Genomic DNA, 16,173 nt, shown 5'->3' with positions numbered 1-16,173 from the left:
GTGTCCAAGTCGAGAAACAGATCAGACCAAAATTCAGTGTCAAAGGTAAACTGACCTGGGGGGGGGGGGGGGGGCCTTGTGTACAAAGTTTCAAGCCCATAGCCCTAGCAGTTACGAAACGTGCCACAGTTACGCTCAAACAGCCAATTTATGCCATTTGACCTCTATGTCCTTGAAAAATAGGTCAAATCGAAAACCTCTACGATATGTGATGTACCTTGCTGGGAGTACCTACCATCATCAAAAACAAATCACTAACAAGTGAGACATCACACTTTTTGTGTTTTCAGCTTTGGCCCCCTGGTGGCCAAGTCAAGCATCAGATTAGACCAAAATTGGCTGTCAGAGGTCATCTGACCTAGGGAGTCATGCGTAAAAAATTCCAAGTTCAAAGCCCTACCAGTTAAGAAACGTCCCACAGTTACACTCAAACGGCAAATTTATGGCCCCCTGGTGGCCAAGTCAATAATCAGACCGGACTAAAAATTCAGTGCTAAAGGTCATCTGACCTAAGGGGTCAAGCATACAAAGTTTTGAGTCCATAGCCCCAGCAGTTAAGAAACGTGCCACTGCTTTTGAAATAGGATACGACAGACGACGACGACGGACTACAGACACTGCAGTGTTGTATAGATTCACCATACCGGTGAGCCAAATATGTCCTCGGAACATTGTACTAGGGGGTCACAGAAAAATTAAGACATGTCAATATCTATCTGAATTTGAGTGTATTGGCTTGAGCTTGAAGAAAGGAACACAGCAGTTTTTGATTTTCAAAATCGACCAACCAGTTATGGAGAAAATAACCAAAACCCACGCTTGTCATTGAGAGATTTTTGCAATTGTTTCTAATGGTTAAGGTCAATTAGGTATCGCTAATTGCTGTTCTAGTCTAGTATTCTAGTTCTAGTATTTTCAAAGTCCAAATATTTACTCTGGCTAGAAAGTTTAAATTCTGAATAATTCCTTTAATAACCATCAAAATCAATGAAATGCCACACCTTACAGGTTTCAGGGGTGCCCGACAACATCGCGACATCAGATTTGACCTTCGACCTCTAGAAAAGGTCAAATGGCGCGCATGCTGGTGGCCATCTTGAATTTGGATTAGTTTTCATTGAAACTGCTTTAAAAATGAATCTTGTCAATTATTCAACGGCAAATACACATAGATAAAGTATGAAAATCATACGTGGCGGGCATATTGGTCATTTGACGGCCATATTGGTCATATGACAGCCATATTGGTTACATGGCAGCCATATTGGATTTTCGGCGGCAATATAAATTTGGCGGAAGTACATTTTCAAAGAAATACCAAGTGTGATACATCAAATCACAGTCAAACAGGCATGCTAATGACAAATACTGCATTAAAAAGTCAATAAATGGAAAATTTATTCACAAAACAGCCTATTTTCAATTCATTTCAACCTATTCTCAACACAGTAGGACAGCAAAATCTGACAAATGGACGAAAGTCGGTTATTGCATGACTAACAGGTAAGCATGAAAATAGATCACTTCACATCATCATAAAATTTTAAAACAATACAACATGTAAGAAATAAATCAGAACAGTAACACCCCCAACCTGCTCTACCATTGCAATGGGTTGGGCGCAGAAATTTAGTTCCAAATTTATCCAACAGTTCTGCGGCAACCCCATTTCAAACCTTGAAATATTGATTGTAATAGAGACTGTATTTTTTATTAAATGAAGCCACATTTTCTACCTTCCATTGTCTTCCAGACGATGTAGTTGACAATTGCAAACTGGAAGCAATGACAAACTGATTTTCTGTTTCCCCATATCAGTTTTGGATGGCCAAATGAATCCATCTTGCGACTGCCCAGCACGACACATGTATTTTACCTCACCAATATTATCACTTATCACTTTATTAACAATTCCAGGGTACCAATTGTCCTCAAACGACAGCCACCATGTCATTCAAAACAAAGTGGTAATCAGTAGGCCCGCAAACTTTCATACGCTTAGCTGCAGTTTCACCATCAAAATCACCATTTTGCTGGTGTTCAGAATCAGAGCCAGGGAGCCAATTCACTAAGCCCGCGCAGAAGCGTCAACTCAATCTGCGTTTGCGTGGAGGTTGCGGGAACTTTTAGTTTGCGTTGCGTGATATTCATAAAGCTAACGCAACCATGTCACAACGCTAGCGCAAATTGCGTCCTGCACCTGTGTAGCGCATCTCGTATGGAGGAATGCATTCCATGTAATCATTCTGCATTTGTCTATTACACACGCATGATGGATGATCGGAAGAAGACACGAAAGCCAAATTTCACTCCCAAAGAGGTGGAGAAGTTGGTAGAATCATTTGAACAAAATTGGACCATCCTCAGCTCAAAGTTCAATGATTTGGTGACCATGCAGAGGAAGAATGGTATCTGGAAAAATATCTTTTTCCGGATCAATTCAATCTCGCCGTGTTAACGCACTACCGAGGAAATTAAAAAAAAGTGGGAAGACCTCAAGACAAGAACAAAGAAAAAGGCTTGCCAAGAGCGGATACAAGCCGAGAAAACTGGAAACGTGCCGCTTGAAACCGAAACCACCCAGACACCGGCGATGACGGATGCCGACAACCCCATCATCGGCATCCTGGGCAATATCAGGATCCATGGTATAGAAGGGGGGATAGACACGGCTGACACAGCTGTATATCATGATCAACCGAGACCTAACCAGCTGAAGGTAGGCCTACGCATGCGTTATGTTTTACTCTGTTATATTAACCCTTTGAACCCCGGCCAGAAGCCGATATACCAGCTTTGAGAATCCCGGGCCTTTTCTATTGTACAACAGCGTTATGCAGCATATTTTGTGGAGTTGTTTTTTTAATCGATTTCACTAAGAGTTTCACCAAAATGAGCCGGGGTCTTTTGACTTGGAAAATGAATTCTTATAATGGGAAAGCAAAGCCGTGGCATGTCTTGGTGGGGCGACTCTCCAGATCACAATAAATATTGTTTCGCCTATACCAGTGGCTATAATGTTGATGCATATTCAACTTTAAACTAAAGTTGAACTTGACTGTATGTGATTATGATCAAACTCCTATGATGCTTTGCAGACAATGGCAACCACGAGACCTACCGCAAGAGAAGCATCTGCCACTGCTAACGACGTTGACTATCCGATCGATGATGAATACATGAACTCCACTATTGATGACGATCACACGAAGACTTTCTCTTTATATGATGAAGGAACCGGTTTGACGATGTTGGATCTTCGTTGGATACCAGTGCATCCCTATCCTCTCACCAACCCAGGGTACCGCCTCGAAAGCGAAAGCTGTCACCATCCCCATCAACATGCGCGACCAGTCATGACAGTAGATCGTCATCACTGCAGGCCACTGCAACTTCCCCTGGATCGACCCCGTTAGCAGAGTCTCGCCCTTGCTTTCTTCCACCAGCTTGTCTGTGCAAGACCAACTTCTCAAAGTCGAGCAGGAACGGCTTGAGATTGATAAAGAACGACTCGAGCTTGACAGGAATCGGGCCCGGGATACATCAAGGATCGCCACTCTACTTGAAACACTTGTCCTTCTTCATCAAGAAAAATCTGACGGAGGTTCCAGGTACACGGAATTGCAGAAAGTAGTACCAGTGTCGGAGCGCGAGATGCCTCCTACAGGTCGCCAGAACATATTTGATCACATCTCTTCATTGTAGATCAATCATAATCCGTTGTATTGCGACTTTGATGCTTGGTATAAGCTATATTGCTGCAGTGATTATGATCCTCATAACTGGTATTTCTTTTCGAATTCTAGATCATTCATGATGAAAGTTTGTCAGTAATACATTTTGTAAGTTTTATTGAACTTTTACTGCATAATTTGCATCTTACAATATCGTAATACATGTACAGGTAATGTATGTACTGAATGTGTTTAGGCCGAATAAGGTTGTACCATTACTAGCACGAATGTCTTAGCGAGTTGAGACAAGTTTCACACTTCACAGAATTGATACCAACAACATCCACAACATAATGGTATGGCCGTCAGTTTTAATAAGCTTGGCTTTGGTGAATGGCTAATTGACCGGCAATTGTTCCCTAATCTCAAGATGACTTCACGATTCGCTTCACAGCTGATATTGTTCAGGGCATTTGCCGATGTCTGAGTAGCCATTGAAATAGGACTGACCGCCAAGGGCCATTATGCTCACCGTATAGATATTTGGTGGTTAGGAATTCATCCTGGTTAAGAAACATGCTACATGTATAGTATATAGGTCAAACAAAAGTCGGTATGACATGTGATGTATCATTGCACTTTTTACCTTTTTTAGTTCTGGCCAAGTCGAGAATCAGATCAGATCGAAATTCGGTTTACATGGTTACATGACGTTGGGAGTCATTTGTACCAAATTTCAAGTTTAGCAGTTAAGAAATCTGCCATAGTTACACTCAGACGGCCAATTTACGCCATTTGACCTATGTGACCTTGAAAATTAGGCCAAATCAATAACCTGTATGATATGTGATGTATCCTTGCTAGGAGAACCTACCATAATTATTTTATCGAAAAAACGAGTCACTCATAGTCGAAAGAGAGATATCACACTTTTTATGTTTCCACTTCTAGCCCCCTGGTGGCCAAGTCAAGAATCAGATCAACCCGAAATTCGTTGTCAGAGGTAACATGACATAACGAGTCTCGTGCCCCAAAGGGGATGGTCACTTAGCAAGTTGGTTTACATATGTTTTACCAAGTCAAATTTTACACAGTTGGAATTTACTTTTGAAAGAAAAATTCCCTTGGTATGGTGGATTATAGCTCCTAGTATCATATGGGCATCTGAAAATATTAATTTTTTCATTTGAGCGCTTTTATAAAGGCAATTTGATATGATTTCTTAAGTGCTGAAATCCTAAGTAAGAACCTTATATTATTCCAAACAAAGACCGAGGTGTATGGTACAACGTTTATGTTACTTATTTGGATCATAAAAGTCATTGCATTTTGATGTACAAGTCAGTGTACCATGCAGAAGGTAGAGGGTAGCCAATTTTGTGTCCAGGGGTAAGTCTCAGTTCTTGATCAGACGACTGACTGTATATTTGCAGATGGCAATGACAAAAGTTCTACCCCCAGTGATGAATTTTTTCCTAGTCAAACCGTAGTAGTTGTCATCTGTCATTGGCCAGCGATGTGATACACGGTGGTAAGTCATCATGGAATACAAGGTACCATGTTACATGGAGAAGCTAATGAATAATCGCACTATTGTGGATTACACAAATTTCATATTTGTGATGGATATATTACTACTTATAAGAGTTATGCGTGTTTCTTGCAATTTGGTTTCATATTTTTGATCGATATATTACAACTTATGAGAGACATGTGATTAATGCGTGTTTCTTGCAATTTGGTGAGTTTTGACTTTTATTTGAATTGGACCCATCATCTACCACACATACAATGGCTTCCCTTACGATATAATTTGCATAATTTGATACCTCCGGCAAATAGCTTTCCTCAGATGAAATAGATATTCATTTGAGAAGCAATAATTATCAATTGTGCTCAGTTCAACCATGTAACCTTAAAAGGACTTTTATCCGCGATCAGCCTATAACTTCATAATCTCAGTTTATGCAATATTTGGAAAAAGGCGCACCATAGACATCAAGAAGGTGACCAATTCTAAAGTTATTCAGACCCTATTTATTCTACATGGACATAACCACATTTTTAAGAAACTAGCCAAGCATGAGTCATAATAGAGAGCTGGACAACTTCAATTCATAATTGACCACAAACGGTGGCTGTTCCAACAAGGGTTTTCCCCTGTTCACATAGCTGCTTTCTGTCCAAGTTAATTAATTCTCCCTAATTTTTACATTGGATGTTCCCGCGCATGCGCATGTAACTGTTAGAAAGACTTGTCGGCGCTTCAAGAAAGAATGCCGGTTTTGCCACGCGCAGACATTAGGCGTAGGCCGTAACCTTGTCGATTTTAAACTGCCAAAATTGCTAGTACCGGTAAGGAAGACTAAGCTGAAGTACGTTGTATAAGGACGGTTAGGTCTAAAAGTATCGTATAATCGTTCACTACGTTCATGATTCTAATCAAGCTGATGTAACCACGGTAATCAAGTCGAGAAATAAACGCTGACGTTAACAGAGACTGAGTCGTTGATGGAATTATTGTTTCCCAAGGATCCGTACGAGGTGGCCCGTGCATGAGACGACGTATACCACTAAGAACATCAAGACGAAGAGACTATAAGAGAACGCATTTAATACGGCACTTGCCTAAGAAACCAATTTGGACAGCACATTCATTATACGATACTTATTGTAAGCAGATACCGGTACTTATTGTAAACAGATACATTTGTACTTATTCAGATATTAGATACATTTGTACTTATTTTAAGCTAGCAGGTACTTATTGTACACAGATGCTTATTGTAAAAGGATGCCTTTTGTAAACAATAATATGGCAGACTTCGACAAGGGTAAGTCAAAGCAAAGTAGAAAACCTACAGAGCGTGCTTTAGAATACGAGAAGAATAAGCTGACAATTGAGCTAAATTGGCTGTTAGCAAAGGCTGACAAGTTCGCTAATCGCATTCATGAACTTAGGAATAAGGGGGCATCCCCAAAGCTCATTCAATAAGAGTTCCAGCTTTGGGGGGACGTCTATGGAAAATGCATGACAACGCATAGCTCCTACAATAAACTCTTATCAACAGAAGCAGAAAGAGATGCAGATAAGGCTGACTTTGAGACATTTGCTGCAAAACCACTGCATACTTTTAAGTCAGAAATGGTCATATGGTTTAAGGACTCGGCTCCCGACCCAGATTTAGACGATATCAGGCCAGTGGATAGTGTGTCACAATCAGGGTCACGTAGTTCAAAGGCTAGCTCGGGTTCATCGAAGGTTAGCTCAATTTCGATGGCCAGGGCTAAAGAGGAATCGCGATGGGCCGGGTTGGCTGCTGAAGCATCTGCACTTAAGATCAGGCTAAACTAAGACTTGCTATGCAGGAGGCCAAACTTAAGATGGATGCAGAAGAGTTAGAACTTCAAACTAAATTAGCTATTTCAGGTGCTAAGGCTAAAGCACTTGAACAATTTGAGTCAGATAGTATCAGGGCACCATCATCTCTAGGCCGAAGATCACTTGGGGTACTTCGGCGTGAAAGTACTAGGGAGAAGGTCAAGTCATGGGATATAGTAAATGGAGCTACATCTACATGTAATAAGGAGTCTGGGAAGGAAGGAGATACAAGTTCACAGCACAGGCCGACTAATGCAACAGATAGTTTTAAAGATCTTGCGCATTTGACAGTTGAATGTGGAAGGGTTAAAGACAATGGTGAGAAATCACTAGAAGAAAAGGACATTATCATGGAGGAGGAAAATAGGAAAATGAGGCTCCGCGGATGGAAACTGCATGCCTGGAGAAGGAAGGACCAGCTTCCCTGGCCCATGGTGATTTACTTAACCCTCAGCTATCAAGAATAAAACCAGGAACCAACTTCGCTTTACCAGAATTCCACCAACATCGCCCTGAGGAAAGAACTCCACACCAGATCGGTTCACATCAAAACTCATCAATTGGTAACGGGCATACAGCTACCTATAGCCCAACGATGATGCCCTATCCAGCCATGATGCCTTATCCAACACCAATGCCCTATCCAGCAATGACGCCCAACCAAGCAATGGTTTTCGATCCAGGAACCATTCCCAACGAGGAGATGAATGCCAGTTCGGTAGGCCCACAGCAACAAGAACAGATGGTTCGCACTACGGTTAACCAAATGAAGAAGCCCGCCACAGAAATTAAGAAATTTAGTGGGGACCCCGCTGCAATACACCAGGTTCATGCGTCAATTTAATTCCAGGATTGTTGCATATACAAGTACCTCAGAAGAAAGATTAAATTACCTCGAACAGTTTACCACAGAGGAGGTCCATCGAATTGTGACTGGGTTTAGCTGTCTGGAAGCCGATGTTGGCTACCCTGCTGCCTTGAATGAGTTGAAAGAAAGATATGAGGACTCAGACAAAATTGCAAATGCCTATGTAAGAAGGGCACTCGACTGGCCACTCATCAAAGCAGACAACCCCAAGGCTTTGGATGAATTTAGTATCTTCCTCGTAGAGTGAGAGAATACGGTGAAGGGCATAGAAGCGATGAAGATCCCTGAATATCAAGACAACCTGACTAAGTTGGTAAAAAAGCTCCTGTATCATCTACATGATAGATGGCGTGGTGTATATCATAGACTTAAGGACAACGATAAAGCTGTTAAGTTCGGTGACCTGACTAGCTTTGTGAAGAAAGAAGCTAAGAAGATCACGGACCCATTGTACGGTAGAGCAGCACTTGAACGAGAGGAGATTGGGAACAAGGGCCGTCACAAGGATGACAGATCAGTTGGGCAGAGACAGGTCCGAGCTAAAGGGACGTTCGCAACGGTAGATGGAGCGAAGAAGAATGAGAAGAACGATATCTCAAAACCCAAGACTAGTGGTAGTACTACAGTTATGACTCCAAAACCTCAGCCGGCAAGCACAGTTCCCCGCAGGCCTTGCCTATGCTGTGACAGTGACCAGCATATCTTAATTCTTTGTGACAAGTTTATGACTCAGCCAATGGACGATAGGATGAAGATTTTAAGAGCCAAAGGAGCCTGTTTTTGCTGTTTTAAGACTGGGCATAGAAGCAAGGGCTGTAGAACCCGGTTGACCTGCAGAAACTGTCAAAAAAGGCACCCAACAGCATTACATAGAGAAGAACCACCTGAAGTAGGCAGCTCGTTCTTTATGGGAAACAAGACCCGGGAGTGTACATTGGCGATTATTCCTGTCGTTGTAAGATCCAAGATGAGTGGAGTAGCTGTGGAGACCTATGCATTTTTAGATCCCGGGAGCAGCGTAACATTCTGTTCAGAGAAACTGGCAAGACAGCTAGAAGCTACAGGGAAAAGTGCAAGATTGACCTTGGACACAATGGGAGAGCGCCACAACTTCATGACTACCATACTTAAGGATTGCCTGGAGATAGAAGATCTCCAAGGACAGAATGCACCCGTGGATCTACCATGCACCTACACGAAGGACAAGATGCCTGTAGGAGGATGTCATGTGCCGACCCAGGACGATATTGCAAGTTGGCCACATCTTCAATCTGTGACACTTCCATCGATCGACAGTGAAGTAGGCCTCCTGATTTGGAATGCAGTAGCTGATGCCTACAGCCCGATGAAAGTTCTAACTGGCCCACGAGGGAGTCCGCATGCCACCAAGACTACGTTGGGTTAGGTTGTTTGGAACATGGTACGCGAAGGAACTGAAGGCGAAGAACCACACTCAGTAAATCGGGCAGAGTTAGTGACACTAGAAGGATTGGAAAGTGATGAAAGACTGGAGCACCTTGTAAGGGCAAGCATTGAGATTGACTTCCCAGAGAAGGGTATCGACATGAAGAAGCAGCCGTCTGTTGAAGACAAGGTGTTCATGGAAAAGGCCAACAAGTCAATCAAACTTGTAGATGGGCACTATGAAATAGGACTGCCTTTTCGTGATGATAACCCGATGCTTCCAGATAACAGGAAACAAGCTGAGAAAAGGCTACAGTCATTAAGAGCAAAGCTACTGGGCAATGAGAAGTTCAGCAGTGACTACAAGGACTTCATGACCAAGATTATAGACAAAGGGTATGCGAAGGAGGTCCCGCAAGACGTGCTTAGCAGAAGTGACGGTAGAGTTTGGTTTATTCCGCACCACAGAGTTTATCCGCCAAGAAAGCCCCAGAAGATTAGAATAGTATTTGATTGCTCGGCAAACATCGTCACTGAACGATGTACTTTTGCAAGGGCCAAATCTGACCAACGACCTCCTTGGAGTGTTATTGAGTTTTCGACAACAACCGGTGGCAATAATGGCAGATATAGAGAAGATGTTTTTCCAGGTTAATGTTCCTGCTAATCAGAGAGACTTTCTACGATTCCTATGGTGGCCGGGAGGAGACATGATGCTGAAGCCAAAGGAATACCGAATGACCGTGCATCTATTCGGGGCGGCATCCTCACGGGCGTGCACAAATGTGGCGCTACAGAAGACCATCAGTACCAACTTGGAGTATGGCACTGCTGATCACCTACTACGTAGTTTCTATGTGGATGACTACCTCGACTCTGTCACGAAGCCAGCTGATGGAATAGAGAAGACAAAGGCACCAAAAGGATATTAGAAAAGGGAGGTTTTAACCTCACGGGTCGGTCTAGTAATGACATAGAGATCATTGAATCAATACCGACAGAGGACTGCTCTAAGGAGTTACAAAAAAACTTTGAAAACAGTGACACAATCCCAGAGGAGAGGATTTTAGGAGTGATGTGGAATCCTGCAAAGGACACTCTGGGTTTTCAGCTTTCACTCAACCACAAACCACCGACAAGGAGAGGAATCTTATCGCTTGTTAGTACCGTCTACGACCCAATAGGTTTGGCTGCACCGTATGTCCTACCAGCCAAGATGCTACTTCAGAAACTGACTAAGCAGGGAATCAGCTGGGATGATATCATAGACGAGATGGATTTAAGTCAATGGAACCAATGGCTCAAGGACATCATGCTACTTGAGAACTTAGAGATTCCTCGATCTCTTACACCTGCAGAATTCACAGACGTTTCATACCAGCTGCATGTGCTTGCTGATGTGAGCGAGAAGGCTTATGGTGTAGCAGCTTACGTGCGGATCAAAGACAGAGATAGCTCTCAGCTTCATAGTAGTCTACTATTTGGAAGGGCAAGGGTGGCTCCTTTGAAGAAAGTGACCATACCTAGAATGGAACTCACAGCTGCAACCATTGCTGTGAAGAGTGCCGCTGTTGTCTTGAGGGAGTTGGATTATGAATCTGAGCGAGTCGAATATTGGACTGACAGTATGTCAGTGTTGAGGTACATCAATGATACCATCAGTAGATTCCATACATTTGTAGCCAATCGTCTGACCAGCATCCAAGAGGGGAGCAAGCCGAGCCAATGGCACTACGTTAATAACAAGACAAATCCGGCCGATTTGGTGTCTAGAGGTCTGAAACTTAGGAATCCAGTGGATACAGCCTTCTGGCTAAACGGTCCGGAGTTTCTCGTCAAGGAGGAGGACGAATGGCAAGAGCAAGATATTCCCAAGAGAATTGGTGACGACACCCTGAGGTACGAAAAGGGACTGAAGACGTCGTAAATGCAGCAGTGGAACTGGAGGATCAACCTACAGGGCTAGAAGGGCTTTTCGAGAGAATCTCAAGGTGGCAAATCATGAAAGGAGCTGTCGCCCGTATGTTAAAATGGAGAACAAGACAAGCTCAAGATGGAACACTCACTGTTGAGGATCTAGAAAATGCAGAGAAGTGCATTATCAAGCATGAGCAGGAAAGGTTCTATAGGAGTGAAATAATGGCATTGAACTCTAGTGGAGTCAAAGGAACCAGTCAATCCAAAGGCTTGACCCATACATAGAGGATGGACTCCTGCGCGTAGGCGAGAGATTAGGAAAGGCAGCCTCCTTGACCAAGGAGCAGAAGCACCAGATACTGATACCAAGGAAGTCACCGGTGGCAACTAGAATCTTGGAGGATCTCCATAGAAAGGTGGGACACTTGGGCAGAAATGTAGTTCTGTCTCACCTCAGAGCCAAGTACATGTACTGGATACCAGGAGCAATCAACCTCATCAAGAAAATAGTATATAGATGCGTAATTTGTCGGAGGTAGCAGGCTAAAGCCATGCAGCAGAAGATGGCCGATCTGCATGTGGACCGTGTCACGGTAGGTGAACCACCCTTTACACGTACTGGCATGGACTACTTAGGCCCATTCATCATCAAGATAGGGAGGAGCGAGCATAAACACTATGGTGTTGTGTTCACATGCTATGCCATAAGAGCTATACATATTGAAGTTGCTCACTCTCTAGATACTAGCGCCTGCATACAAGCCATTAGAAGATTCGTGTGCAGGAGAGGAGCCCCTACGGTAATGCACTCGGACAATGGGACGAACCTGGTAGTTGCTAAAGCCGAGCTTCGGGAGGCCATCAAGACTTGGAATAAGGATCAAATAGTAGACTATATGCGGAACAAGAACATCACATGGGAGTTCAAACATCCGTCCGCTTCCCATTTCGGAGGACTATGGGAACGCCCGATCAGAACTATTTGCAAGGTCATGTACTCACTTCTGCACGAACAAACTATCAAGCTCGACGACGAGGGACTCAGAACGCTCTTCTGTGAAGAAGAGTGTATCGTAAATAATCGTCCCCTTACTCAGGCATCAGATGACCCACAGGATCTAACTCCTCTAACTCCAAATGCTCTGCTCACACTTCGCTTGGAAACTCCGCTTCACCCAGGTATCTTCGAATCTCGGGATTGTTACTCGAGAAAACGTTGGAGACGAATCCAATTCTTAGCTGACAACTTCTGGAGAAGATGGTACACGGAGTACTTGCAGACGTTACAGGAACGCCGTAAATGGCTCAGGCCATCGCGAAATTTGGAACCAGGAGACATTGTGTTGATAATAGATAACTCAGCACCAAGAAATTCGTGGCTTATGGCCAAGGTAGAATCCATAAGAGAGGACGGTAAAGGGCTGGTACGTTCCGCTGACGTTAAGACAAGGTTCTCTTCTCTCACATGCCCGATTGCGAAGTTGTGCCTTCTGCTAGAATCAGCTGAGACGTTTTTGATAAGTGATGGACACTCTGAGGGCATACCTGTTGCCAGTAGCTAAGTAGACTTCAGGAGACACCAGAGCTTGCGCATTCTTAGAGGATCGAGATAAGTAGATATTTGTGTCTGCAATCATTAGGACATTTTAGTGTTAATTAATTTGTTGAGTAATTACTTCGTTCAAGGACTATCTCTGCAATTGGGGGGCGGGGATGTTCGCGCGCATGCGCATGTAATTGTTAGAAAGACTTGTCGGCGCTTCAAGAAAGAATGCCGGTTTTGCCACGCGCAGACATTAGGCGTAGGCCGTAACCTTGTCGATTTTAAACTGCCAAAATTGCTGGTACCAGTAAAGAAGACTAAGCTTAAGTACGTTGTATAAGGACGGTTAGGTCTAAAAGTATCGTATAATCGTTCACTACGTTCACGATTCTAATCAAGCTGATGTAACCAAGGTAATCAAGTCGAGAAATAAATGCTGACGTTAACAGAGACTGAGTCGTTGATGACATTATTGTTTCTCAAGGATCCGTACGAGGTCGCCCGTGCATGAGACGACGTATACCACTAAGAACATCAAGACGAAGAGACTATAAGAGAACGCATTTAATACGGCACTTGCCTAAGAAACCAATTTGGACAGCACATTGATGTTGGTAAATAACGCTGCTTTTTATCATGTTAATGTTATCATATGGTTGATCCTATCACTGACTGCCTTTTGTTTCGCTGTGGCATCATTTTTCTTGCCTTTTTAAGAAACTTTATTTTTTCACATGATTTGTCTAATAAAATCATCAATTCTAAAGGACTTTTCCCTCGCACATGTTTTTTGTGAAACTCTTTTCAGTTATAGCCAATAGCATGAAATGAGAGACCAGTGTTGCCAATTTTCTAATTTCCCCACCGTTTGAGAATTTTTAAAAATACACTGAGCAATAGGTAATTTTTTAACTGATTTCGGCTAAATTTCAAAGTGGTGTATATCCTGTAATTCTTCAAAAATTTTAACAATATTTCATATAGTTCATGACCTAGGTTTAATAGTGAACCTATTCCTACTTCAGATTTTGTATTTTGATAAGTATCTTTGCAACATGATGGCTTTATTCAGCCGAACTGTCCATGGAATATGTTGTTTTTTAGAAGTTCACTCTTAAAAAATATTTTTTCAACCTATTTTTGACAAATTTATTATTGAAATACATAGCAGAGGTATCACTTTATGAGTTTCCAAAAGATGAGTTGATTGTACTTCCTCTAACTAGTCGAATTGTGAATAAGTAAGGGGGTAGTTGAGGCAATAATAATGTGCAAGAATGTTGTCATTTCGACAAGAAGGAACATTGGTTCGAGAGAGGGGTGAAGGAAGCTATCTACGAGAGACGGGAGTCCCCCTCTCTCAACCGCCATGGAGGGCTACGTTTTAACCTATCACACGCTTGCGATACAGAAGACGGACACAGCATTGTTGTAGACTCCCCTACGGTGAGCCAAAAATTAATAGATTAGATGGTTCCAGTTAGGGGGTCATCTGTACATGAGATCGACCTGTACTCGAGTATATACAGTAACTGCAGTCTTGATGTTTACATCAATTCCTCCAATATGCTGTGACAAAGCAGCCCACATAGTCACATCATACAGCATAGAGACAACCAGTATGCAATGTCAGAACTTAGTCGAGGGGTAGAGGGTTCCCGCCAGAGGGGGGATGGGGGGATTCATCCCCCCTAAAATATTTCAAGGGGGATATCCCCCCCTTAATTTTGAGCACTAAAGTTTGTTTAACTGTCAAATGAGTAATTTTAATGTTTTGATATGTAAAATAAGAGCATTTGGGAGCCCATTGTAGCGGTTTTGGGGCAAAAAAATGTCTCAGGAGGGGTCATACAACCTTTTAAGAAAAAAAAATTTTACAAAAATATTTTTAGAAATTTTTTTTTTTTTCCTCCCCTCAAATTTAATCCTGGCGGAAACCCTGGGGTACGATTGCTACTCAGCACTAAAAGAGAGTAAAAGATTTACAAAAGCAATGATATCTTTTCAAATCAACTGCGACATGCTGTTTTCATAATTCACTCCATTTTGAGGTTAGTCCTACTAGTAATAATTACAGTGAGAATCAATGAAATACTGGATGGACTCTATTGATTCTTCTTTCTGGTGGCTGAGTGAGCACTGATGTTGAATAGCCATTGGATGGTGCAAGGTCATTAGCCAGTTCTACGAGTGTGCCACCACTCTTCTCTGTCAATACTGCATGCTGGGTCTCTTGTGATGTGGTTACTGTTGTGGACATCCTTTCAGTTGTCCTATTGACATTGTCACAACGTCTTCTCTGATTGGTGGCACCGCCTAGGTTTAGGGCAGGACATCAAACACGGCATGGTCGCGGAGACTGCGTTTTCCAGTTCATATTTTACAAATCGGCAATTTTTGGCTGCTGTGGCCGCACGTCACCATCTGTGTTTGTGGGCGGCAGTAGACAAAGGAGTCAGCATCGTGTAAATAGATAAGAAACTTTATTGAGTAATTGTAATAAATCAGCATTTTAAGTGGATGGTCCTGTCATGAAAGGTTGACCTGGGCATCCGATAATTCGGTATAAGCAAATCCTGTAAGGACAGGTGCTGTCCATTTTTCCTTTTTGTCCGAAAATAGATCAGTGTGAATATTTGTCATGTCACACCATTTCTTCTGTTTTTATGTGTTTACAAAGTCTTCTTCATTGTTCTTAATGTCTGTCCTTGTTTCTATTGTTGCTTGAACCTCTCGCCTTGGGAAAATAAACGAGTGAGTAAAAAACAAGCTGAAACGTCTGCAATTCTTCAATCCACATTCACAGTTACTGCAAAATGCAGGCTAAGCATCCCCCTGATGAGCTGAAAAAGATGAGGAGAAAATATTCAACAACTCTGATGACAATAATGCCTAATGGCAGCAGTTTGTTTACATTCGAAGGTTGATTTCAGCACTCATTACCTATGTTTACCGAGGTTAAAGCAATTATTCTCAGTGGAGGTTTACCCCATAAGAAGAGTCTGGGTGATTTTGAGCTATTAACATGCATTAAGAATCCACATTGGGATGAAAGATTCCTGCCTGAAATCGCTAATCTGATGACATTTTGCCATTTTGTAAGATCCTTGAAACTTTTGGATCGTCAAATGGAATGGACATCGCATAACTTCTGACAAACTCTGTTAAAAATCATCATTTTAATATTCTTCAGCTATAATCGAACCCCACACAGAGATTCGTTGTGAAACTAGTATTGGCATTGAGAAAAACCAATCACAAGAATCAATCTAGACATCCCACCTGGTGTGTTGAGCGGATGATTGACTTATATACCATTGGCTTGAAGTGATTTTATTCCTTCCTATTTTTAAATTTATCATCATTTCTCTCCAACGAAAATGGC

The 16,173-nt window shown here is 42.4% G+C and overlaps 1 protein-coding gene across 1 annotated transcript in view; it reads right to left on the bottom strand.

The window, feature by feature from the left end:
* Nucleotides 1–16,173, bottom strand: part of LOC135500901 (ubiquitin-fold modifier-conjugating enzyme 1-like) — a 116,784-nt gene that overhangs the window by 10,891 nt on the left and 89,720 nt on the right. The window lies entirely within an intron of this gene.

Source organism: Lineus longissimus, chromosome 16, assembly GCF_910592395.1.
Source record: "Lineus longissimus chromosome 16, tnLinLong1.2, whole genome shotgun sequence".
NCBI lineage: Eukaryota > Metazoa > Nemertea > Pilidiophora > Heteronemertea > Lineidae > Lineus > Lineus longissimus.
The sequence above is the reverse complement of the archived record's forward strand: the minus strand, read 5'-3'. Positions and strand labels throughout refer to the sequence as shown.